The 24,626-nt window shown below is 42.9% G+C and overlaps 1 protein-coding gene across 1 annotated transcript in view; it reads left to right on the forward strand.

Annotated features, from left to right (window-relative positions):
• Window positions 1-11,909: 11,909 nt before the first annotated feature.
• Window positions 11,910-24,626, forward strand: part of LOC145542835 (placenta-specific gene 8 protein) — a 32,234-nt gene continuing 19,517 nt past the window's right edge. The window contains exon 1 of the mRNA XM_081582512.1: window positions 11,910-11,968. The gene's annotated coding sequence lies outside the window, so the exon portion shown is untranslated. The remainder of the gene's footprint in view (window positions 11,969-24,626) is intronic.

Here is a 24,626-nt window from a genome sequence, read left to right on the forward strand (position 1 = left end):
TATAACATACAAACTTGGCTTTAAAATAATAATAATAAATACTCATGAATCTTCCACTTCACTGAAGACACTATAAGCCAATCCCTGTGACACACCTGACAGCCCCACCATGGCCCTGCTCTTTCTTTCCCCACCAGAGGTAATCTGAATTTTGCACTAATCGTTTTCTTGATTTCTATTATAATTTCACCATATACGTGAGTTGGACCATAAGGAAAACCGAGCACCGAAGAATTGATGCTTTTGAACCATGGTGTTAGAAAAGACTCTTGAGAGCCCCTTGGAAATCAGTCCTTGGAAGCACGGAAGGACTGATGTTGAAGCTGAAGCTCCAATACTTTGGAGCTGATGTGAAGATGCACCACCTGATGTGAAGAACTGACTCATTGGAAAAGATCCAGATGCTGGGAAAGATTGAAGGCAGGAGGAGAAGGGGGCGATAGAGGATGAGATGGTTGGATGGCATCACTGACTCAATGGACATGAGTTTGAGTAAGCTCTGGGAGTTGGTGATGGACAGGGAAGCCTGGCGTGCTGCAGTCCATGGGATTGCAAAGAGGTGGACGTGACTGAGCGACTGAATTGAATTGATGTGTATTTTGCTGACCGATATAAATTTTGGTTTGGAAATATGTACTATAAAACACACATTCATTATGTGAAATTTCTATAAATATCTTCCTACCATGTGTATTCTTTTGATGTGCTTTTTCCATGGTTTTTGAGCTCACCCATGTGGGTGTTGACCTCTGAGGTTTACCTGCTTTCACTGCATGATAATATTATTTGTCTCATAGTACTAAAATGACACTATCTTGCTTTTGGCTAGTTGCCTGGTAGATTTTTATCTATCCCTTGACTTTTAAAGTCTCTGTGTATTATGTTCCTGCAAAACTTGATGAGAATGTGTGGCTAGATTTATCTGTTTATTTTAAATGTCTGATCCGATCTTTTTGTGCTTTAATTGAGGTATTTAAAGTGAGTAATACATCTGAGGGAGGGGGGAATCTGCCATCTTATTTTCTGCTTTCTATTTCTCTCTCTTTCTTTTCCTTCTTCTTTCTTGTCTTCTTTTGGCTTCTGTCTCTCCTTGCATCTCATTCCTCCTTCCCATATAGGAATTTTCTTTTAATTTATAATGTGATAATTTATTACATGTCTTTTCCAGTATTCTGGCCCAGAGAATTCCATGGACTGTACAGTTCATGGGGTTGAAAAGAGTCGGACATGACTGAGTGACTTTCACTTTCACTTCACTTTTCCCTGTAAGTAGCTCAATTACATTCTCCATGTATTTAACTGTCCCATCTGGGGCAGCTCGTACCATACAGGGCAAAGCTGCAGTTTCTATTTTTCATCTGTGACTTGTTCCGGTTAGAAGAGGTGTTTTCTCTTTTGCTCCATCCCTGGCTTCTTCCTCAACTCACCACGGCAAGGCACATATAGCTCAGATGTGTCCGTATTGTTTTAAGTAAGGAGAGAGATATAAAGAAATAGAGGATCTGGTCCCTAGCCTCGAGGGACTTATTATTTAGTTCAGGAAGAGAAGACAAAGACGCACAGAGCAAATGGAAAACAGCCCAGGAGACTAACGAGACCGGCTGGAGCAGATGCTGTTGTCTCCCTGTGCTGGGGGGAAGGGGATGGAGCTGTATGTTAGTGGGGTGAGGTTATATGAGGGGGTCCTCTCCTGGCTCACCCACTCATTGACTTGTACCTTCAAGAGGACTTTTCTCCATCTTTTATCCTCAGAGTTCCTGCAGCTTCAATTTCTAAGGGAAATTTATTTTAAAAGTAGTCATAAGTCTAATTGAATTATGAGGTATGAAGGAAGAAAAAAAATTGTTTTTCAGATGTACAAAGACTCAAAAAATGAACTTCCCATACTTCTTGTCTTAGGAAGTCCCATTCAGTGTGATCAAGCTAAATGAGAGCGTGAACCACGAAAAAGGATGACTTAGAATCTGAAATCTCCTGAGAAGAAATAAAGGAAAGATTCGAGTGAATAGAAACACCGCAGGTCTAGAAAACAACTGGGCTGATGGAGCACCGAAGAACTGATGCTTTTGAACCGCGGTGCTGGAAAAGACTCTTGAGAGTCGCTTGGACTGCAAGGAGATTGAACCAATCAATTCTAAAGGAAATCAACCCTGACTATTCATTGAAAGGACTGATGCTGAAGCTGAAGCTCCTATACTTTGGCCACTTGATTCAAAGAGCTGACTCACTGCAAAAGACCCTGATGCTTGGAAAGATTGAAGGCATGAGGAAAAGAGCCTGATGCTGGGAAAGATTGAAGGCAGGAGGAGAAGGGAGCGACAGAGGATGAGATGTTTGGATGGCATCACTGACTCAATGGACATGAGTTTGAACAAACTCTGGGAGATGGTGAAGGACAGGGAAGCCTGGCAGGCTGCAGTCCATGGGGTCGCAAAGAGTCAGCATGACTTAGCAACTGAACAACAAGAACAAAAGAGAACAACTGGTCCAAATTGGAACAAGAAAATGGAGGGTTTTAGGAAGGAGCCCTCCAGGTACAACAGAATTCGCAAGATTTGAAACTGGCATTGAGAAGGTGATTAAAGTGCAGAAGAAATACAGGAATAGAAACTTCAGAGGAAAAACTCCTGACTCTTCAGTTAACTAACTCTGTGGCTTTTTGCTAGTTGCTTAACTTTTCTGTCTGTCAGTTTCAAAATTCATAATATGAGGTTAATTATAGTCCGTCTTCATAGAGCTATTACAAGAACTAAGTTAGTAATTGCACAGCAACTACAAAAGAGTCCAGCAATTAATAAGGGTGCATTAAATACATAAAGAAAAATGAAGTTTGGCTCTGCCCTTAAGAAAGTCATATAGTCATAATAATATTATTATTGCTTTAAAAAAAACTATTTAGATACAACAATTGGGCAATATACACATTTCTTAATCATGGGCACAAAACAGGATGTTAAGTTGTATCAGTTTCAAAAATGGAAAAGTAAAACAGAAAGGACAGAAGCTGGGAAGCAGAAATGGGAAGGAAGGCAGGAGGGCATGGTTATGACACGACTCATCTCACAAAAGGAAAAATTGGGAAATACGGTCGCAAGTAGAGAAAACCAAAAACAAAGGTCTACATACAGCATTTAAAGTCATGAAGGAAGGAGTTCCCTGGTGGTCCAGAGGTTGACAATCTGCCTGCCGGTGCAGGGGTCACAGGTTCAATCCCTGGTCCAGGAAGATTTCACATGCCAAGGGGCAACTAATCCCGTGTGCCACAACTACTGAGCCCATGTGCCGCAACTGCTGAAGTCTGTGCACCCTAGAGCCCATGCTCCACAACAAGAGAAGCCACCACAATGCCCATGCACCACAAGAGAATAGCCCCCACTTGCTGCAATTAGAAAAAACCCGCATGCAGCAAAGAAGACCCACCACATCATCATCATCACCTCAGTCACTCAGTCGTGTCCTACTCTTTGTGACCCCATGGACTGCAGCATGCCAGGCCTCCCTGTCCATCACCAACTCCAGGAGTTTACCCAGACTCATGTCCATTGAGTCGGTGATGCCATCCAACCATCTCATCCTCTGTCATCCCCTTCTCTTCCCACCCTCAATCTTTCCCAGCATCAGGGTCTTTTCAAATGAGTCAGTTCTTTGCATGAGGTGGCCAAAGTATTGGAGTTTCAGCTTCAACATCAGTCCTTCCAGTGAATATTCAGGACCAATTTCCTTTAGGATGGACTGGTTGGATCTCCTTGCAGTCCAAAGGACTCTCAAGAGTCTTCTCTCACACCACAGTTCAACCACAGCCTTTAATAAATAATTTTAAAATAAAGTTATGAAGGAATTAATGCAGAAATTTAAAATAGTCCTGGTGCTATATCGAGAGTGGAGAGAAGAGGGAGACTGGGAATGAATAATCCCTCTATCATGCAGCAAGCCAGAGATAATGTCTAAAATTATTAATGAAGAAAGAGTAGTATATTTATGAGAGATATGAAGATAAACCCCGGGAAACTAAAACAGAAACAAAAATGTTGAGTTAACATGATTTTGCTCTATAGAACAGGATTGCATCAACTGAAGGGTGGAACAGAAAGCTGCTACTTCTCTGGTTATAAAAACCTTCTGGATTATTTGAAAAAGTTCAGTTATTTGTATGATCTTCACTAGTGGCTCAGTGGTAAAAAAATCCACCTGCCAATGCAGGAGATGCAGGTTCAATCCCTGGGTCAGGAAGATCCCCTGGAGAAGGAAATGGCACCTCACTCCAGTATTCCTGCGTGGAAAATTCCATGGACAGAGGAACCTGGCAGGCTACAGTCAATGGAGTCACAAAAGATTTGGACACAACTTAGCCACTGAACAAAAAAAGTTCACTTTGAAGAAAAATGAAAATGTTTTTGAAAATATACATTTACAATTTTTCTTGCGACAATTTTGCAGTTGTCGGGTTCTTAAGTGGTTACTATAATTTGCTATCATTAGCATCTGAAATTGTTCTCAAATTCCTTCTTTTTTTCCTTTGGAAAGAGGAATTTGGATACATGTGTATGTATGGCTGAGTCCTTTTGCTCTTCACCTGACACTATCACATTGGCTATATCCCAATACAAAATAAAAAGATCAAAAGAAAAAAAGATAGAGAATTTTATTCAAGCTGACCTGAGGGTTATAACCCAGGAGATAGTCTTTCTTTGTTTTCAATATGGTTCCAGTTTTTTGGAGCTTTTTTTTTTTTTTTTTGGTTGTTTTTTGCTTTTTTTAATGACTCCTTGAAGATTAAATTTCTCTCTGATGCTGGAAGGAGGTTTTGATGCTGAACAAATATTGATAAGTTTGAAGGAGTACAAATTACTAGCTTTCCCAGTGAGTCCTCAAGCTACAGTCTTTCCATTTTAATTATTTATTCCTTTGGTCTCCTGATCAAAAACTGGCAGGTTTGCACAAAAATTAAAGCTTTCTAAAGCCTCTAGAAGCTTCCATCACAGCTGTAATTTCTCTTGTATGCGTCAGTTTTCTTTCTTGTTTGAGATGGAGAGGAAGTTAAGAAGAATCAAAGAATCAAGGCTTCCTTGATACTGGGAAGGAGGTTCAAGATCTCGCAAGGATCCTCTGACTCAGTAACAAAGCTGGGTCTTAGCACTTCTGAGCACAAAGGGACGCCAGTGAAACCAAGCACGTGGCTCAGTTCCCAGGTTCCTACTGAGCCATCACAGAGACCAAGGACACACCAGGGTAGTTGTGCCTCCTCTTCAGTGTGCCTCTCCCAAGTGCCAGGCAAGCCTGTGATAAAAGACATTTTCACCTGTTGAGACAGAGAGAAGTCATTCTGGCTCATGCATGAGTTAACTTGAATTTTATGCTAACTAAGATACCCTCTTTGTGGCCTATCAAGGATACACCGTACAGCTGTTTAAATTATTATAGAAAAGGGCACACTGACCAGAAGTAAAGAATGTCCCTGTGAAAAATATAGATTAAAACGCCTCTCTTCCTGGAAGGCCAGTGCTGGTCCTGCTTTGAGGGTAAGATTTCCTTCCCAGGTGGCAAGGCCACACCAACTGGCTGTATATGTACTGATCGATGTGGGGCAATTTTTTTGGTAATCTTGAAGATACATATGGATTTCCCTGGTGGCTCAGATGGTAAAGAATCTGTCTGCAATGTGGGAGACCTGAGTTCGATCCCTGGGCTGGGAAGATCCCCTGGAGGAGGGCATGGCAACCCACTCCAGTATCCTTGCCTGAAGAATCCCCATGGACAGAGGAGCCTGGTGGGCTATGGCCCATAGGGTGGCAAAGAGTTAGACACGACAGAACCTAAGCACAGCACAGATATGTATCCCTAAGTTGGTTTGTTTTTGTTTGTTTATTTGTTTTCTTTGTTTTGTTTGAGCTGAGTCTTATTGCTGCACGAGGGCTTTCTTTAGTTGTGGTGGGTGGGGTGGGGGCTACTCTCTAGTTGCAGTGGTCGCACTTCTCACTGCGGTGGCTTCTCTGGTTTCAGAGTATGGGCTTTAGGGCACATGGGCTCAGTAGTTTGATTCACAGGCTTACTTGCCCTGCTGTATGTGGGATCTTCTTGGACCAGGGATTGAACCCGTGTTCCCTGCACTAGCGGGCGGATTCTTAACCACTGGACTACCAGGGAAGTCCCATTTAATGTTCCTTGTTCTGACAAGATACAAAACTGTGCTGGAAACTATGCTTTTCTGGAGCAGCATCTGAGTTCTCTGGGAAACTGGCTTCTGGGCTAGTCTGTAGTTAGGCTCAAATAAAACTCTTTAGGGATTGTTCATTGATTATTTTTGTTGACACTGTGCTACCATAGGTCGAATCTTGGCAGCTTCCGCTCCAGCATGTACGGAGAAATCCCATCATTAGATATGCTTTTTGTCTATCCTGAGCCACACACCCACTCCCTATTTCAGACAAGGCCAGTCCACAGTTAAAAAAAGGACAAAGATGAGATGAAAAGAAATCACAACCCTATCCAAGTTCTTGATTCCAGACGTTTGGAAGGGCAGTTAAAATCCTTGTCTCAGGCTCTTGTTTCTTATTTTTTACATTCTGCTTGGGAAAAGAGGGGTAAGTAAGTAGGTTCTGTTACTTGCAGCCTATACACCGCCTCTCCCTAAGGAAAGTTGCTACATTTCATGAAGAAAGTTGGGCCTGTCTATAAGTCTGCAGCCATTGAGTATGGAGACCAGATTCCCCCAAGAAAGGGCGAGTCATCTTCTAGCTACAGAAGCACAGGTATTTAACCTGCAGTTAGGAGCCCCTCAATAAGATACAGGGAAACAAATGTCATAACCTCTTCTATTGCACCTCCTCATTTATCATGAAATTATGTTCTCAATTGCAACCTTCTGGAAATGTATGCCCACCAGATATAAACTGACAGATTGCTGGCATGAGCTGAGGTGAATGTGCATCTAAGCACAGAAATACATTTCCACAGAAACTGGTTTTGTAATATTGATCTTCTCCTCATTGGTACATATATACAATGAAATATTATTCAGTCATTAAAAAGAATGAAATAATGCCTTTAGCATGAGCTTCCCTGGAAGCTCAGCTGGTAAAGAATCTGCCACCAATGCAGGAGACCTTGGTTCAATTCCTGGGTTGGGAAGATCTGCTGAAGAAGGAATAGGCTACCCACTTCAGTATTCTTGGGTTTCCCTGATGGCTGAGCTGATAAAGAATCTGCCTGCAATGTGGGAGACCTGGGTTCAATCCCTGGGTTGGGAAGATCCCCTGGAGAAGGGAAAGGCTACCCACTCCAGTATTCTGGCCTAGAGAATTCCATGAACTGTATAGTCCATGGGGTCACAAAGAGTCTGACACGACTGAGCAACTTTCGCTAATGCCGTTAGCAGCAACATGGATAAACCTAGAGAGTATCATATTGACGCTGTCTGAAGTAAGTCAGACGGAGAAGGTGAAATATCATATGACATCCCTTAAATGAGAAATCTGAAAAGAAATGATACAAATGAACTTATACTTACAAAACAGAAAGAGACTCACAGACTTAGAAAACAAACTTATGGTTGGTTGCCAGAGGGACTGGATAGGTTAGGGACTTTGGGAAGGTCGTGTACACACCACTATATTTGATATTGGTAACCAACAAGACCTATTGTATAGCACATGAAACTCTGCTCAATGTTATGTGCCAGCCTGGATGGAAGGGAGGGTTGGGAGAGAATGGATACATGTATATGTATGGCTGAGCCCCTCTGCTGTTCACTTGAAACTACCACAACGTTGTTAATTGGCTATATCCCAATACAAAATTGTTTTTGGTGTTAAAAAAATTTTAAATAATAAAAACCTATTTTGAGTTTAAAAAATATATTGTTCTTTTCCTTTAAGAAGTGTGTTGTAAATCATCTGGTCTTTATTTGTTCATTTTCCTTCCCCAGGAAAGAAATAATTATGTGAGCTGGACCCCTCTCTGTGCTGCACGAACCGTGTCAGCCAGTTCCTCTGCAGAGGTCACAGACTCTTAGTCTTCTTGTCATAGGAAACTTAATCATTTGTATGCTATAACTAAAAAACAAGAACTCGTAAACCAAAAGAATCTTTGGCAGCTGTTTTTTTAGGAAAAAAATATGACAGGAAAAAATATGACTGTTCCTGGAGAGCTGCCGTGATTCCAAACAATGTTTATAACAATGAGCCCAGAGTAAAGCAAAGGAAACCAAGATTCATTTACACATGCCCTGAGAAAACTCTGAGAAAGAGAACGCTTTGCCCTCATTCACATCTGAAACTGCTCAATTTTTCTACAAAAATTTTTATATAGTAGCTAATTTTCTGGCTAGAAGAATATGAATTATAGTTTCAGAAGAAACTGGTCCTCTGTTTGCTATGAATGATTGCTCCAATTATTTCAGATGCTGATTAGAAAGTGGCATTCAGTACAGAACATAGATCCAACTGTTTCCGTTTTAAGAATGAAAAAGATTTCTAACTAACAGCTTTTTAAAATTTGACAGATGATTCACATATAAAATTCACCCTTTTAGAGTACAGTTCAGCGGGTTTTGGCATATTCACAAAATTGTTCAAAGTTGTAGCTATTTGCTAGGTGTCAGTTCCCCTCCACAGGAACACAACATAGATAAACGAAGATAAACCAGGAACTAGAGACTGGTTACCTACAGGGGGTGGGTAGGAAAAGAGGGTGGGAGGGGGATGGGAATAGGACAGCAGAGATGAAGTGGGATCAACCCTTTTCTGAATAACCACATCAAAGTGGACAGGAAAGAAAAGAAATAACCTAAGCAACTTTGGAAAATAGTACTTTGTCCTGATCCCGTAAAGCTAAAAACAAAAGAACTGTACACAACTGTAGTCTAGTTGGTACATTGGTTGCTCCCAGAAGTATGGGTTAGCAATTCTGAACGCATCCTATGTACATATTAGGAGTGAACACATAAGTAAATATATTGTAGAAAACGAGAGCTCACTTTTTCATTGTTTGAAAAAGAACTTTAAATAAGACAAGGAGGAAAGCTTAAACTAGACCTCATGGAATTGGATTAGAATTAAAAGTATTAGTATGAAGTCATGGTTTTGATCAATAACGATGGATGTATGTATGCTTATCCATGTATGTACATGGATACATATTCATTCATGTGTATAAGTAGAAATACATTTGTCTCTTCTCTTTACTAAAGGACCTTAAAAGCAATGAGAATCCAACAGCCATGAGCTTGCTTAAAACTGATCTTTTCTAAATACCATTCTTCAATGAAAGAACCTAGGGCTCCTTGAAGAAGAGGTAAATTCCACACAGATACTCTTCAAACAAGTCAATGTGATGAAAAATAAGGGAAACCTGGGTCACTTCTCCAGTCAGCCAACCCAATAGTTGAGACGTTCTCTACAGAGTTTGTCATATGTTGCTTTTGTCAAACAAGACTAGGTCATTGAGCTTGTCACAAACTCTGCCTTCAGACCACTTCTTTTTGGCCCCTGAATTTGTTCACTGGGTCTTTGTCTGTCTTGGCCGACTTTCCAGCATCTTTCTTCTTCCTGACATCCTTGAGTGGCACAGTGAAGCTGAAAGAGCAGATGCTACCTCTACCACCTTGCTAAGATGTTCGTCAAAAAGGCTAGTATTCTAATTTTAGAGGTAAGGAAACCAAAGTTTACATTTTGAGTTGACTTCCAGAGGCCTCACAGCTATCAAGGTGCACAACCAGGATTTTATTCCGCATCAGCTCAGCTACTAACGATGGCTCCTTTTACTACATCACATCCAATTTCTATATAACATTTTTTTTTACACTTGAGCTTCTTCTTTTTGAAATAACTTCATAACATTTTGATTTCTGATTCATAACTTAAGCCTTTCAGAAATGAAAGTGGCCAGTCTTTTCACTTCTTCTGAGGTTGAATGGAATGGCAGATCTTTCTCTCTAGAGCAGACTGTAAGGTGGAAAAGTGGGGCGGGATGCTGTGTAGACCTCAGCGGGCAAAGACTAGAGTCCTGTGTCAGCCAATTCCTAGCTTCCACCTTCTAGCCACTTAACATTCTGTGACTCAGTTTCCTTGCCAGTTAAATGGAGGTGACAATCATATCTCCCCCACAGAATTATGTGTGTGTGTTTAGCCGCCCAGCCATGTCCAACTCTTTGGGACCCCATGGATGGTAGCCCACCAGGCTCCTCTGTTTATGGGATTCTCCAGGCAAGAATACCAGAGTGAGTTGCCATTTCCTCCTCCTGGGGTTCTTCCCAAGCCAGGGATCGAACCCGCATTTCCTGCATCTCCTGCATTGCAGGTGGATTCTTTACCACTGAGCCACCATACAATTTTACATACAGAATTGTGAGGAAAATTCAATAAATCAACACATGAAAAGCATTTAGAGGACCTCCCTGGTGATCCAGTGGCCAAGACTCTGCTCTCCATGCCAGGGGCCCAGGTTTGATACCTAATCATGGAATTAGACCCACATGCTGCAACTAAAAGTTCATATGTGTCAACTACAAGTTTTCATTTGCCATCTGCCTCTGCTGGAATTCCTTGTGGCTCAGCTGGTAAAAGAATCCACCCGTAATGCAGGAGACCTGGGTTCGATCCCTGGGTTGGGAAGATCCCCTGGAGAAGGGAAAGGCTATCAACTCCAGTATTCTGGCCTGGAGAATTTCATGGGCAGTATAGGCTATGGGGTCGCAAAGAGTCGGACACGACTGAGCAACTTTCACTTCACTTCACTTCGCTTCACTTCTGCGGGAACTGATTTCTATGCTGCTGCAGCTCTTGACCTTCGACACACCCTGAAGGGAATTCAGGGATGGGGCATTCTGTGTTCTGGGAAAACTGGCAAAACAGGTCTTCAGAGAGTTAAATATTTTCAGGAACTGATTTTCTGAGCCCAATCCTTGGATCTCCTCTCTCTAGAAAAGCACTAAATCCCTTCATGGGGACATCAGCTCCTTGTGACTAGCAGAAAACTTTTGCAAATCTAAGTGCCTGATTGCATGAACTCCCTTTTCACCAAAACCACATATATACTGACCGTCCCCCCATCACTGTGGAACAGCTTCTCAGCACTATCTGAGGTGCTGTCTCCTGGGCTGCAGTCCTCATTTTGCCCCAAGGAAAACTTAACTAGCAACTCTCTCGTTGTGCATCTTTTTAAGTTGACACAACCACAACTTAAGATCCCACATATGACGGCAAAGACCCAATGCAACCAAATTAAAAAAAAAAAAAAACATTTAGTACAGTGCCTAAAGTATTCCCATGTGTCTCAGTGGTAAAGAATTCGCCTGCCAACGCAGGAGACACAATTTCGATCCCTGGGTGGGGAAGATTCCCTAGAGGAGGGAATGGCAACCCACTACCATATTCTTGCCTGGGAAATCCCATGGACAGAGGAGCCTGATGGGCTACAGTTCATGGGGTTGCAAAGAGTCAGACATGACTTAGCAACTAAATAACAACAACAACATGGGAGAACAAATGAGTCCAAAGAGGCAGAAGAAAAAAAGCAGTGTCTGATTAGGTGCAGAATTCCAGATAGCTTGTTTTCTCTTAACACCACCTAAGCTCCCCAGTTTAAAAACAGCAATAAATACACACTAAATCTTATTTATTGAGTTAAAGGGTAAAATTTAAAAATTGCTAAGTTCCACCAGGCAGGTAAAATCAGTCAAATTATATAAAGAATCAAATCTGTTTTCACCTTAAAAAGATATATGAGTGTACTTGATAAAAGGTAAGAGAAGGAACACATTTTTTTTTTTTTAAATAGTTTAAGTTTCAAGGAAAAAGAAACATACTTTGAAAATTCTTCTGCCTGGATTTCATTGGCCAATAAAAAACCGCTGAATATGCACTTTGACTAAAACACACTGCAATTAAATACTCTTCTTTCCTGCGTCTTTCACTTCTAGTGAGATTCTCTAAGCCACAAGACACAGCTGCCCAGAACCTGTTTCTTAACTGTAAGTACTTTGAAATGAAGCATTTCTTTAAAACTTATCTCAGCACTTAAAAAAGAAAGTTCTCTTTAAAAGTATTTGATTTCCTTGTTACTATTTCTCAAATATAGAGAAATGTTTTTATTTGAGGTTCAGCAGAAGGACCAATGTTTTCTTGTCTAATTGTTTTTTTTTTTTTAATTTTTTAAATTTTTTAACAAATTTATTTATTTTAGTTGGGGGCTAATTACTTTACAATATTGTAGTGGTTTTTTCCATACATTGACATGAATCAGCCATGGGTTTACATTTGTTCCCCATCTTGTCTAATTGTTTTAACTGTAGTAAATTGAGTCATATTCAACATGTGCCAGGCATGATGCCACACTTTTCATAAGGTAGTCTTGAATCATCAACTACTGCTTTCAGCAGGAAACATATATTAGGCATTATGTCTATAACTGGGTCATGAATTTCACTCTTTATTTCATACATAGGTATGTTTACTTGTGCTGGTCTAATGTCTTTGTATTTTGTAAATATTTTGCTTGGTTTTTGAAACTTGGGTTTTGAAACTATTCTGCTTGAAAACAGAGGATGGAATTTTATAGATTTAGCTATATCATGAGAATAATGAATGAATGAGAATAAATCTTGAGAATCCTTGAATGTGAATTTTTGGTATGAAAGTAAGGAAAACAGACTAGAATGCTTCAAACTTAAATTCTAGTGCTTTACTTATATGTGTAAAGAAAGAGACCATTTCTCACTATACATTTGTGAGCTTTCAAGATGAGAAGTTATGAAATGAAAATGCTTCCATCAAAATAAAAAAAAAAAAATTTAACATGGATAAACACCAGAAAGAAGAGGAAAATTGAAGCAATATATTGTTTACTATTAATGTAATTAGTGTAGTATATTAATACTATTATTACATTAATAGTAAACAATATATTGCTTCAATTTTCCTCTTCTTTCTGGTGTTTATCCATGTTAAATTTTTTTTTTTTTATTTTGATGGAAGCATTTTAGTGTAGTATATTAATATATAGTATTAGTATAGTATATTAGTATATTAATACTATTAGAAAGATAAGGGGCTATCCTTTTCAAGATAAGGGGCTATTCTTAGAAAGATGCCATGTTCCAAGGCTGGAAAGACAGGTATAAGATTAATTGTGACTATTAATGGGTGAAATGAGGATGTTTAAATGGTGAACCAAATCCTGCAAGGTTTCTGGCCGTTGAGGTCATCCCATGAAAGCAGTCCCTTGAAGAAAGGAGTCCCAGTCTCTCTTCCAAGCCTCTCCACCGAGATCCTCATTTCAATTCCTCCCGCCTCCATTCTACCTTTTTTCCTGAGTGGCTCCAATCAACTCTTTCATCACTCATTCTGCTCTGTGGGATCAAAGTTGGCAAGAAATGCAACATCAGGGCAGTCACTCAGTGATGGGCAGAGTTGCCGACCATGGAGAGGGAACTATAGACTCTCTTGAACCCCCGCTAAATCAAACACAGGCGCTTCACACATTGGGCACCCAGGAGTGTTTGCTAAAGTGGGTTTGATCTGCATTTATTCTTGGTTTTTGTTTTCGGCTCTGCTGGGTCTTCACTGCAGCACAGTGAGGTGGGCTCTTCCTTGGCATGTGGAGCATGGACTCATGTGTGGAGTGCATGGGCTCAGTAGCTGCAGAGTACATGCTTCTTTAATTGTGGCCCTCACACTTATTTTGCCCCGCAGCATGTGGGATATTGGCTCCTTGATCAGGGATCAAACCCGGGTTACTTGCATTGGAAGGCGGATTCCTAACCATCAGACCACCAGGGAAGCCCTATATCGGCAGTTATTCTTTTTATTTTTAAAATTTTTATTTATTTATGGCTGTGCTGGGTCTTTGTTGCTGCATGCGTTTTCTCCAGTTGTGGCAAGCAGGGGCTACCCTCTAGTCGTGGTACCCGAGCTTCTCATTCCAGTGGCTTCTCTTGAGGAGCTCTAGGGTGCACGGGCTTCCAAAGTTGCCACATGGGCTTAGTTGCCCCTTGGCATGTGGAATCTTCCTGGACTAGGGATCAAACCTGCCGGGTCCCCTACATTGAAAGGTGGATTCTTAACCACTGGACCACCAGGGAAGTCCTACAGTTATTCTTAACAGAAGAGAAATAAAAATGTCCAATGCTGTGGGTTACAAAGTGTCCGCTGTAAAGTCACTGATGCTCCAATCTCCTGAGATGTATGGGCACACAGCCCAGGGGTGAGTGGGGCTAGTTCAGCCTGTGCTCCTTGGCCAGCTGGAGGCCCTGGCATGACTGCATCTGCCCGAAGAAGAGGACAGCATTTTTTTTGATTCTTACCAAGGTGGGTCTATGCAGAAGGGCTATATTACTCTACATGACAGCACCCTATGGCAGATGGGGCAGCAGGCCTGGGGGTTCTCAGTTAGATTCCGGGACCCCAGCCCAGCCCACCTAAGTCACAATCTCCGGGGACAGGGCCCAGGAAACTACATCATAAACCACCTCTCCGAGCGGCTGTTACATACCGGAGCATTGAAGACCACTGAACGGAGGAGACAGGCTTATAGACAAGGTCCCAGAAATTCTTAGAAACATTGCCAGGCACTAAAGTGATTTCTGGGAAGTTGTCTTTTCTTACCTTGCCCTCAACTCCTGCTGTTGATCTTTAACCTTAAGGGGTTACAGTTAAACACCGTCAGGGACTTAATGGCTGAAGCAACAAGATTTGCAGTTGTTTGGATGTTTTGTGTTTTTCTTCTATATTTTATTGCAACCTAAAGGATCCCTAGAGTTGTGAAATGCTGTTTAAGCCTCAGAGGAGTAGGTGGGTTTGTTTTCTCTCCCACTTGATGACTATCAAGAGAGTTGAGTAAGAGCTTGAGTAGGTAAGTTCTTGAGTAAGAACTCTCATGTGAGAAGATGCAAGATCTTTTTCAAAATAAGCTACATTGGTCAAAAAAGAAGTCTGGGATGCTGGTTCTTACTGCTGTTTGCTCTGGGCCAGGCTGGGTGGAGCAAGCTTCCCCACTGCTATAGGAAACCTTCCCGAGAGATGAAATGTGAGACCTCCTGGGGCCCGCACTCTCTGCTTGGTTCTCTGTGCTGAAGTCCACAGGTGCACCTGGGGCCCCACCATTTCTCATATTCAAAAGAGGAAGTCAAAAAAAATGAAAGAAACAGAACCCAACCAGAGCTTTGACTTTGGGGCTAAAAACTGTTTAGGCCCCTACACTGAGGAGGTAAACTTTCCAACAAACTAACTGCCAGTCAGCACACAGCTGCTGGCTACAAAATATTCAGATTACCATTGGTGGACTTCAAAAGCACTCAGAGAATGCTCCAGTCTCTGCTTTCAGGGTTAACAGCAGCCAATCTGAATACACAAATACATATAGTATATACTGGGTGAAGACAATCAAGGAAAGGAAAGGATGGCTAGAAAATTGCAGGCAAGTTTTTATTCTGAAATCTTCAGAAAATTACAATGAAATATTCATATAATTACATTAAAAATCACAGCATAAGTTTTCCCCATGGTTCAGTGGTAAAGAATCCACCTGCAAAGCAGGAGACACAGGAGACGCAGGTTCAATCCCTGGGTCGGGAAGATCCCCTGGAGGAGAAAATGGCAACCCACTCCAATATTCTTGCCTGGAAAATCCCATGGACAGAGGAGCCTGGTGGGCTACAGTCCACAGGGTCACAAAGAGTCAGAAGCAACTGAGCATGAGACAGTCAAACAAACAAACATGTTTTTCCTGAGAGAGATCATGGGAAGCCTATAAATTCATTCATTCTTTCCTGAATTTCATGAAATGCATGAATCCCATCTGTTTCCAGGCATTGGCTAGGGTCTAAGGAGAAAAACATTCAGACAGCTATAGGATAATCGGTGCAAACCTATACAATTATTTTTTGGTCACTGCATTTTCTTTTTGTTTCCAAAATGGGTATTTCTTGCTTTGATTATAAAAGGAATAATTGCTAATTGTAAAATAAAGCTTTTTTCAATGTACAAAATTATAAAGGTAGTTAAAAATATCTATCAGCCAGCAACCTAGAGACAACCCCACTCTTCTGCTGGGTTCTCTGCACTGAAGAGAGAAAATGTGCAACATTTTGTATAGCCTTTCCTGGTTGTTTTCTTTTGATATTTGAGGATGAAAAGGAAAGGCAAAAGAAAGTTCAAACGTATTTTTTTTTAAAAAAAGCATTTCCTGCAATGCCTCTTTTTCCCAGGCCCCAGATACGGGAAGCCATATCTCATAAAGGACAGTTTCTGTCATGTAAGTACTGAGGTTTGGAATGTGGGCTGCCTGGCAGTCTAAGGAGTTCTGGAAAGAACTGGCACTGCTTAAGTGGTTTCCAGGGATGAGCGCTAGGCTGTGCCTGATGCACTCCAGCTGTAGCCAGAACGACACACTGAGACTAGTACCAGGCATGCTAATGGACACCTACTGTGTGCCAGGCCCTCCACTGAGCTTTGGAGATACCTCAGCGAACAAAGCTCACAAATATTCCTTGCCCTGGTAGAGCTTACATGCAGGATTGGGAGTTTCCTTTTCCTAAAATCAAGACAATTATTGCAAAAAACAAGGTGCGCAACAGAAATGGCATGACTGCAGTTTGTTTACTTTCTTTATCATGAATCCACAGGAGTTTGTTTTGAAAGCTGTGGTTGCTTCTTGTTATAAAAAAGAAAATAGACATGTGCTCAGGAAGTAGAATCTGAGGCCAGCCTGTGTGTGTGCTGTGCTAAATCGCTTCAGTCATGTATGACTCTTTGCCCCTCCATGGGCCATAGCCTGCCTGGCTCCTCTGTCCATGGGATTCTCCAGGCAAGAATACTGGAGTGGGTCGCAATGCCCTCCTCCAGGGGATCTTCCTTACCTAGGGATCAAACCTGGGTTTCCTGTATTGGCAGGCAGGTTGCTTACCAAAGTCATGCCACCTGGGAAGCCCGCTTAAGGGGTGCTAAAGTCAGCAGGGCCAGGAGTAAGGTGCTGGTGATATTTCTGTCCGTCTTATTTCCTGAGCAGAAGTGAGCTGATCAGTTCACTCATCTGATGAAAACTTAAAAAAAAATGTATTATAAATGCCAAGTGAGGCTGGGTGGCTCCTGCGGACAGAGCGACAGGGGGCCAGGAGGGAGTGGGACCCCAACCTCTGTCTCCGGGCCTGGGTCCTGGCTTCGATACCGTCCCCGCGGTCCCGAAGCTGCAGCCGCCTGGAGCCAGCCTAGTCCTGATCGCCTCTGACCCTGTCCGCAGGCTCCCCGTTGAATGCCCCAGGGGCAAAAAGGTCAAGGTCGGGCCCCAGCAGAGGAGAAGGGTGGGGGCACAACCCACATCCTGGAAAGCCGAATGTGGGTGCCTGGTGAACACCACACGCCGCGAGCACTCTCCATCCTGAGAGGCGAGCAGTCACCCAGGGGAGAAGCCCACCCCGCTTCCGCCCCGCCCTGCCTCCCCGCGGAGACCACACCTCCTGCGGGCACTGGAAATGCAGGCGAGCGAGTTCTCAGCCCTAAAGGGCAAACCGGAGGCTGTTGATGGGCAGTGATGGTTTGATAACTTGGTTCAGCCTAACGCGGACCTACCCCTCGGCACACACTCTGTCCTGCCCTGGTCACAGCCCCCTTGACCCTCCTCCCTGCAAGGGAGCCAGAGCCCAGGCAGAGGCAAGTTCACTTCATTCCCTTGCCTGATGAACCTGCCCTTGAAGACAGACACCTCCTCCCTACACGAAGACACCCACAAATAACACACGCCCACCACCACCACCACCCCTCCCTGCTTTTTGTTCACTTGCTAGAACCTTCTTTCGCATTGTTTCCTGAGAGATCCACAGTGGTTAGCGTCTCTCTTTTATTGTAAACGAGCAGTAAAAAGTCATTATGGTACATTGAAAAAAATCAAAAACCAAAATAAAAAGCCACTTTAATGTATAGAGAAGGCAATGGCACCCCACTCCAGTACTCTTGCCTGGAAAATCCCATGGATGCAGGAGCCTGGTGGGCTGCCGTCTATGGGGTCGCACAGAGTCGGACACGACTGAAGCGACTTAGCAGCTGCAGCAGCAGTAAAAAGTCATTATGGTACATTGAAAAAAATAAAAAAACAAAATAAAAAGCCACTTTAATGTATATAAAAAATACAAACCTAATAAATTTTAAATAAGCTTCACCTATTCTGAATGCATTTTTTAGTCTTTTATATGAAAAAAAAAAATTCTTTAGGATGGTTCCTAAGAATTATAAGGGGGAAAAGCAACCACAGTTCAGAAATATTACAGCTATATTTACACCATATACTACTAGGATTGGGGAATATATATATTTTTACAGCTTTTGTGACAGATTGCTTTTGTATTTTTCACTCTAAGACCTATGGGGGCTTTCCTTTTTCCATATTCTCTTTCATGTTTTCTTTTTTTTGGAAATAATTTTAGACTTATGAAAAGTATTGCAAAGTAACACATAGAAAGATAAGCAATAACAAATGTTGGCCACGATGACAGAAACTGTGGTTTTTTGTGTGGTAGGCAGATAGTAATAGGAGCATTATTCATAGTAACAAAAAAGTAGAAACAACCTCAATATCCATCCATTGATGAATGGATAAACACAAAACGGTCTGTCCACATAATGGAATATTATTCAGCAGTTTAAAAAAAAAGTACTAATACATGTTGTGACAAGACTGAACCTTGAAAATATTATGCTAACTAAAGGACATCAGTCACAAAAGATCATATATTCTCTGATTCCATTTATATGAAATGACTAGAATAAGCAAACAATAGAGACAAGAAGCACTTTAGAGATTGTTTGGCGGTGGGGGAGGCAAGAGGAAAGGAGGAGTAACTGATAATGGATGTGTGTTTTCTTTAGAGGATGTGGGCTAACATATTTCACAATTAGATTATGGTGGTGGTTATACAACTATAAATAGGCTAAAACTGCTGAACTACATCCATTTTTAATGAGTGAATTCTACAGTGTGTAAAATGATCGGTCCAGTGGTTAAGAAGACTCTGCATTCCCACTGTGGTGGGGATGGGGGCACAGGGTGTGCTAGTTCAATCCCTGGTGGGGGAACTAGGATCCCGCATGCTCCACAGGGCAGCCAAAAAAAATACCACTGGCTCCTCTACTATATGTAAAATGAGTGTAAAATTATCTCAGTAAAATATTTTTAAAGTAACACACAGAGTCCCCACACAGCCCTCATCTGGCTTTCCCAGGTAATATTTTACAAACCAGAGTATAAATATTGAAACCAGGAAATTGATGTTGGCAAACTGCTATCAACTAATCAACCTACAGATCTATCTTATCCAAGTGTTATCAGTTGTCCCACTCACATCCTGAGAAAGAGAAAGCAGCTCCTGCCACCTTGGAACTTAAGTGCTTGAGCTAGACTTTGGTCAGCTGTGAGCTGGCCTGGCACTCACACCAGGGTTTTGGATTTCTGGGGGAGGAGTTTGTAGATATAATTGACATACAACATTATATTAGTTTCACGTGTACAACATAATGATTTGACATGTGTATATGCTGTGAAATGATGATCACAGTAAATCATTAACATCCATCACCACACAGTTACAAGTTTTTTTCTTGAGATGAGAGCTCTCAAGATTTATTCTCTTAGAAGCTTTGAAATATGCAATACATGTTAGTAACAATAGTCACCATGCTGTATATCACCTCCCAAGACTTATTTATTTTACAACTGCAAATTTATACCGCTAGATAGTATAGGTTGTTGTTGCTTCACCCATTTGACCCACACCCCACCCCTTACCTCTGACAACCCCCAACCTGCTCTCCATGTACATAGTTTGGTTTGCTTATGTTAGATTCCATGTATAAGCGAGATCATACTGCGTGTGTCTTGTTCTGTCTGACTTATTTCACTTAGTGTAATGATAGCTCAGTTGGTAAAGAATCCGCCTGCAATGTGGGAAACCTGGGTTTTGATCCCTGGGTTGGGAAGATCCCCTGGAGAAGTGAAAGGCTACCCACTCCAGTATTCTGGCCTGGGGAATTCCATGGACTGAAGAGCCTAGCAGGCTACAGTCCATGGGGTCGCAAAGAGCCAGACATGACTGAGTGACTAAGCACAGCACATTCTCACTCCAAATCCAATCAGGGCTTTCCTGGCAGTCCAATGGTTAGTACTTCGCCTTCCAATGCAAGGGGTGCAAGAGAGCTCACTGGTTGGGGAGCTAAGATCCCATATGCTTGGTGACCAAAAACCAAAACATAAAAACAATACTGTAACAAATTCAATAAAGACTTAAAAATGGTTCACATCAAAAAAAAATTTTTTTAATCAAATCAGTGTTCCATTATCACACACTGCCTCTCGGGATGGAGAGAAGTTAGGACAAACCTAACAAAATGTACTTCATAATAAGCTTTGTTTGGGCATGCTATATTTGCTTACCCTCTAACAAGGCTTCAGGTAAATTTCAAGTGAAGGATCAATTTGGGTGCAGGAAGATTGGCGAGGACAACTGTCATATCCCTGGAGAAGGGATAGGCTACCCACTCCAGTATTCTTAGATTTCCCTGGTGGCTCAGATGGTAAAGTATCTGCCTGCAGTGTGGGAGGCCTGGGTTTGATCCCTGGGTTGGGAAGATCCCCTGGAGAAGGGATAGGGACCCCACTCCAGTGGTCTTGCCTGGAGAATCCCATAGACAGAGGAGCCTAGTGTACTACAGTCCACGGATTGCAAAGAGTCAGACACAACTGAGCGACAAACACTTCGACTTTTGACTGTGATCTTGTGGTTAATACATATTTGACTTTCATTCCTGTTCAGGGCACAGACTTCCTAAAACCTTTGGAATTTATTAAGTGATAAAGGTGTCTTGTTATTCATAATAAGCTCCTCTCAACTATAGAGTTTATGCTAATGAAGTGATTTTTGGAAAACCCTTGAGGATAGGGGCTGGTTGCCAGGGAAACCAACCTGTGATCGTTGTTGTTGTTCAGTCGCTCAGCTGTGTCCAAATCTTTGCAGCCCCGTGGACTGCAGCACACCAGGTTTCCCTGTCATTCACTGTCTCCCAGAGCCTGCTCAAACTCACGTCCATTGAGTCGGTGATGCCATCCAACCATATCAACCTCTGCCACCCCCTTCTTCTCCTGCCTTCAATCTTACCCAGAATCAAGGTCTTTTCCAATGAGTCGGATCTTCACATCAGGTGGCCAAAGTATTGGAGTTTCAGCTTCAGCATCAGTTCTTCTAATGAATATTCAGGGTTGATTTCCTTTAGGATTGACTAGGGATGTAACGTTCAGGCCCACCTCCCAGACTTCGAGGCAGGAAGGGAAGAAGTGTTTGGAGTCTGAGTTCAATCACCAATGGCCAATGATTTCATGAATTATGCCTGTGCAATGAAGCCTCCATAAAACCCCAAAAGGACAGCGTTCAGAGAGTTTTGGGGTTGGTGTACTGGGAAAGTGACACACCCCAAACTCCACAGGCTCTGAAGCTCCCTTTAGATATCTTTTCATCTGATTCTCCATCTGTATCCTTTAATACCTTTTGTAATATACCAATAATCTAATAATGAACTGTTTTCCTGACTGGATTGGAAGTCTGCCTGCCATTGCAGGGACGCATGTTTGATCCCTGGTCTTGGAAGATTCTACATGCTGTGGGATGTGCATTACAACTACTGAGCCCAGGCTCTGTAGCCCTTGAGCAGCAACTACTGAATCCATGTGCTGCAAAACTACTTAAGCCTGTGTGCCTAGAGCCTGTGCTCCTCAACAAGGGAAGCCACCGCAACGAGAAGCCCGTATACCCCAATGAAGGGTAGCCCCTGCTTGCTGCAACCTGAGAAAGTCCACGTGCAGTGATGAAGACCCTGTACAACCAAAAAATTTAAAAATAAATAAATGAAAGAAATGTTTTAAAAAGAAGCACAGGTAACAACCTGGATGTACAATCAATGTCTGAAGTAGGAGAGGGAGGGCAGTCCTTTGGGACTGAGCCCTTAACACATGGAATCTGACACTGTTTACAGGTGGCAGTGTCAGAATTGAGCTGAACTGCCCTGTACGGGCAGGCTCCCCAAGATGGCTGTACTCTTGCTCTCTCTGTTCATCCTCTGCTTGAGCAGTCCCTGCTTCACCTACATTCTACTCAGATGACTGACCTTCCCCAATCAAGTAGATGCCTGCGTCCTTGCCACTGACCCCAGCTAGTAATTGTTCTAGGTGTTAGATCAGAACATCTCCACCCTGAGAGCTTATCAAAGGGGCAGTGAATGGCTGGGCTCTTCTGCTGCTTTCCCTGACAACCAGTGAGCCGTCCTGATCTCAATCCCACCTACAACTGGTAACCTACATTTCCCCCCGGAGGTGAAGACTGGTGGGCTGTCACTCCAGGACCTTGCTTCAGACGGTCTTCCCTGGTGACATATTAGAGAAGAATCCTCCTGCCAATTTAGGGAACACGGGTTCGATCCCTGGTCTGGGAAGATTCCACATGTGGCGGAGCAACTGGAACCATGCCCCACAACTTATGAGCCTGTGCTCTGGAGCCCTCTAGAGCCCACGAGCCCAACTACTGAAGCCCATGTGCCCTGGAACCTGTTGTTGAGTTCCTAAGTCGTGTCCGACTTGGTGACCCCATGGGCTGCAGCACACCAGGCTCCTCTCTCCTCCACTATCTCCCAGCTGCTGACAAGTGCTCAGTCATGTCCCACTCTTTGCAACCCCATGGACTGTAGCCCACCAGGCTCCTCTGTCCATGGAATTTTTTCAGGCAAGAATACTGGAGTGGGTTGCCATTTCCTTCTCCAGGGGATCTTCCCAACGTGGGATCTTTGAGCCTGGGTCTCTGGCATCTGCTGCACTGGCAGGCAGATTCTTTACCACTAGCGCCACTTGGGAAGCTATCTGTCTCCCAGAGTTTGCTCAAATTCATGTCCACTGAGTCGGTGATGCTATCTAACTATCTCATCCTCTGCTGCCTCTCCTAGAACCTGTACAAGAGAAAGCCCATGCAGCAAAGAAGATCCAGTGCAACTAAAACTATAAATAAATTTTTTAAAATGTGAGATCCCTCTATCCATGAAATTGAGGCAGGAGGCAGATGGAACTCTCCCTGCCCCCAGGGTAAATCTCAGGGTAAAATTCATTCTCTGTGGACTAAAACCCCATGATGAGAGTTAAAGGAGGAGGCTAGGCACTGCCCAGACCACATATTTCTCATTCTTGAAGTCAGAAGACCTCCTGTAGACTGAAACTCCAAGACAACAATAGCAGGACAATTAAGGAAGGACGCTGGGCCCTGCCCAGACCACATATTTCTTGTTATCAAAGTCAGGAGACCTCCCCAACCACACATGCACAGAAAGGCTCCCTGGAGGTCAAAGGCTAATGATGCCAAGGGATGCTCTACCCTTTCGCCTTTTTGGTAGAATCCGTCTTGGCTAAGAGATGCATGCACACACATGGGAGGATCCTGTGATATACCAAATATAGACTGTGGACCAGGCAAACCAAAATGATTGGCCAAGGAAACCCAGAAGAAATGCCTCATAAAACTGTTCAGACTGCCACAAGGGCAAAACTCAGTGACTCTCTCTGAGTCCCCCTGTGAGTCTATCCACATGTACTGATCTATTCCTCCTAATAAGCACTTTACTTGTTTCACTACTTTCTGTCTTTGCGGGAATTCTTTTTTTGCAAAGCCAGGAGGCCAGGGTCTTGTCACTGACCACAGGTCTAGTGGTTAGGATCTGGTGCTCTCACCACCGTGACCCAGACTCAATCTCTGGCCGGTGAGCCCAAACTCCACTTCAAGCTGCTGCAGACTGAGGCCCCCCAAGATCAGATCTGGTATGGCAACTCAGGAATTTGGAAAGTCAAGGTAAACTGTGGACTTCACCCAGCTGTCACTTATGGCCCCTGACTTTCACTCCTGCCTACTTTCTCTCACTCTCCCCTTTGCTTTCTTTTCAAGATTCAAATAATGCTTGGGTGACAGTTGATGCTGTCCTCTGGGACAAGGTGGAAATGCAATTTCCAACTGTGCAGGAACCCAAAGGGTCTCTGTCTCTCTTTTGCTGTCACTGTCTCTCTCTCACCGTCCCATACGGAACCCTCCATTAGAGTTTTCTTTCCCATTTTACTCCCACAACAAGGTCTCTTTCTCACTCCTTATCTCCACTCCCTTTTAGGGAAGGATTTCTTGGATATCATTCCTAAGCTGCATCCTGGCCACTGTCACACTCTGTGCTGTGTCAGACAAAATCATAAGATGATTCTTAATTCTATCTCAGCTGCCAGGAGGACAGAGCAAAGGATTTGTGGTTCTTCCGTTGTCTAGTCTCTCACCTCACTCAACGCCCATAAGTCTACTCTGAGAATTTCTCTGCCTGCCGGGCCTCAAACCTTGAGCCCTATGCCATCTTCCATAGTGCTCAACTCCAATTTCTCCAAGTTTCTTCGTTGCATCTATCAGACCCCTTCACTCCAGGCCTTGGTAGCCTACACATACTGCTATGGACAGCCTATTAGACTGGCTGCTACCCAGAAGCCCAAATCATAAGCTTTGTAGATGCTCATGAGGAATACACCCCAGCATAGAAATACTTATCATAGGACATAAGCTCTACAGACAAGGGATCCCTCCT

Source organism: Giraffa tippelskirchi, chromosome 1 (assembly GCF_054371585.1).
Source record: "Giraffa tippelskirchi isolate mGirTip1 chromosome 1, T2T-mGirTip1v1.2.pri, whole genome shotgun sequence".
NCBI classification, from domain to species: domain Eukaryota; kingdom Metazoa; phylum Chordata; class Mammalia; order Artiodactyla; family Giraffidae; genus Giraffa; species Giraffa tippelskirchi.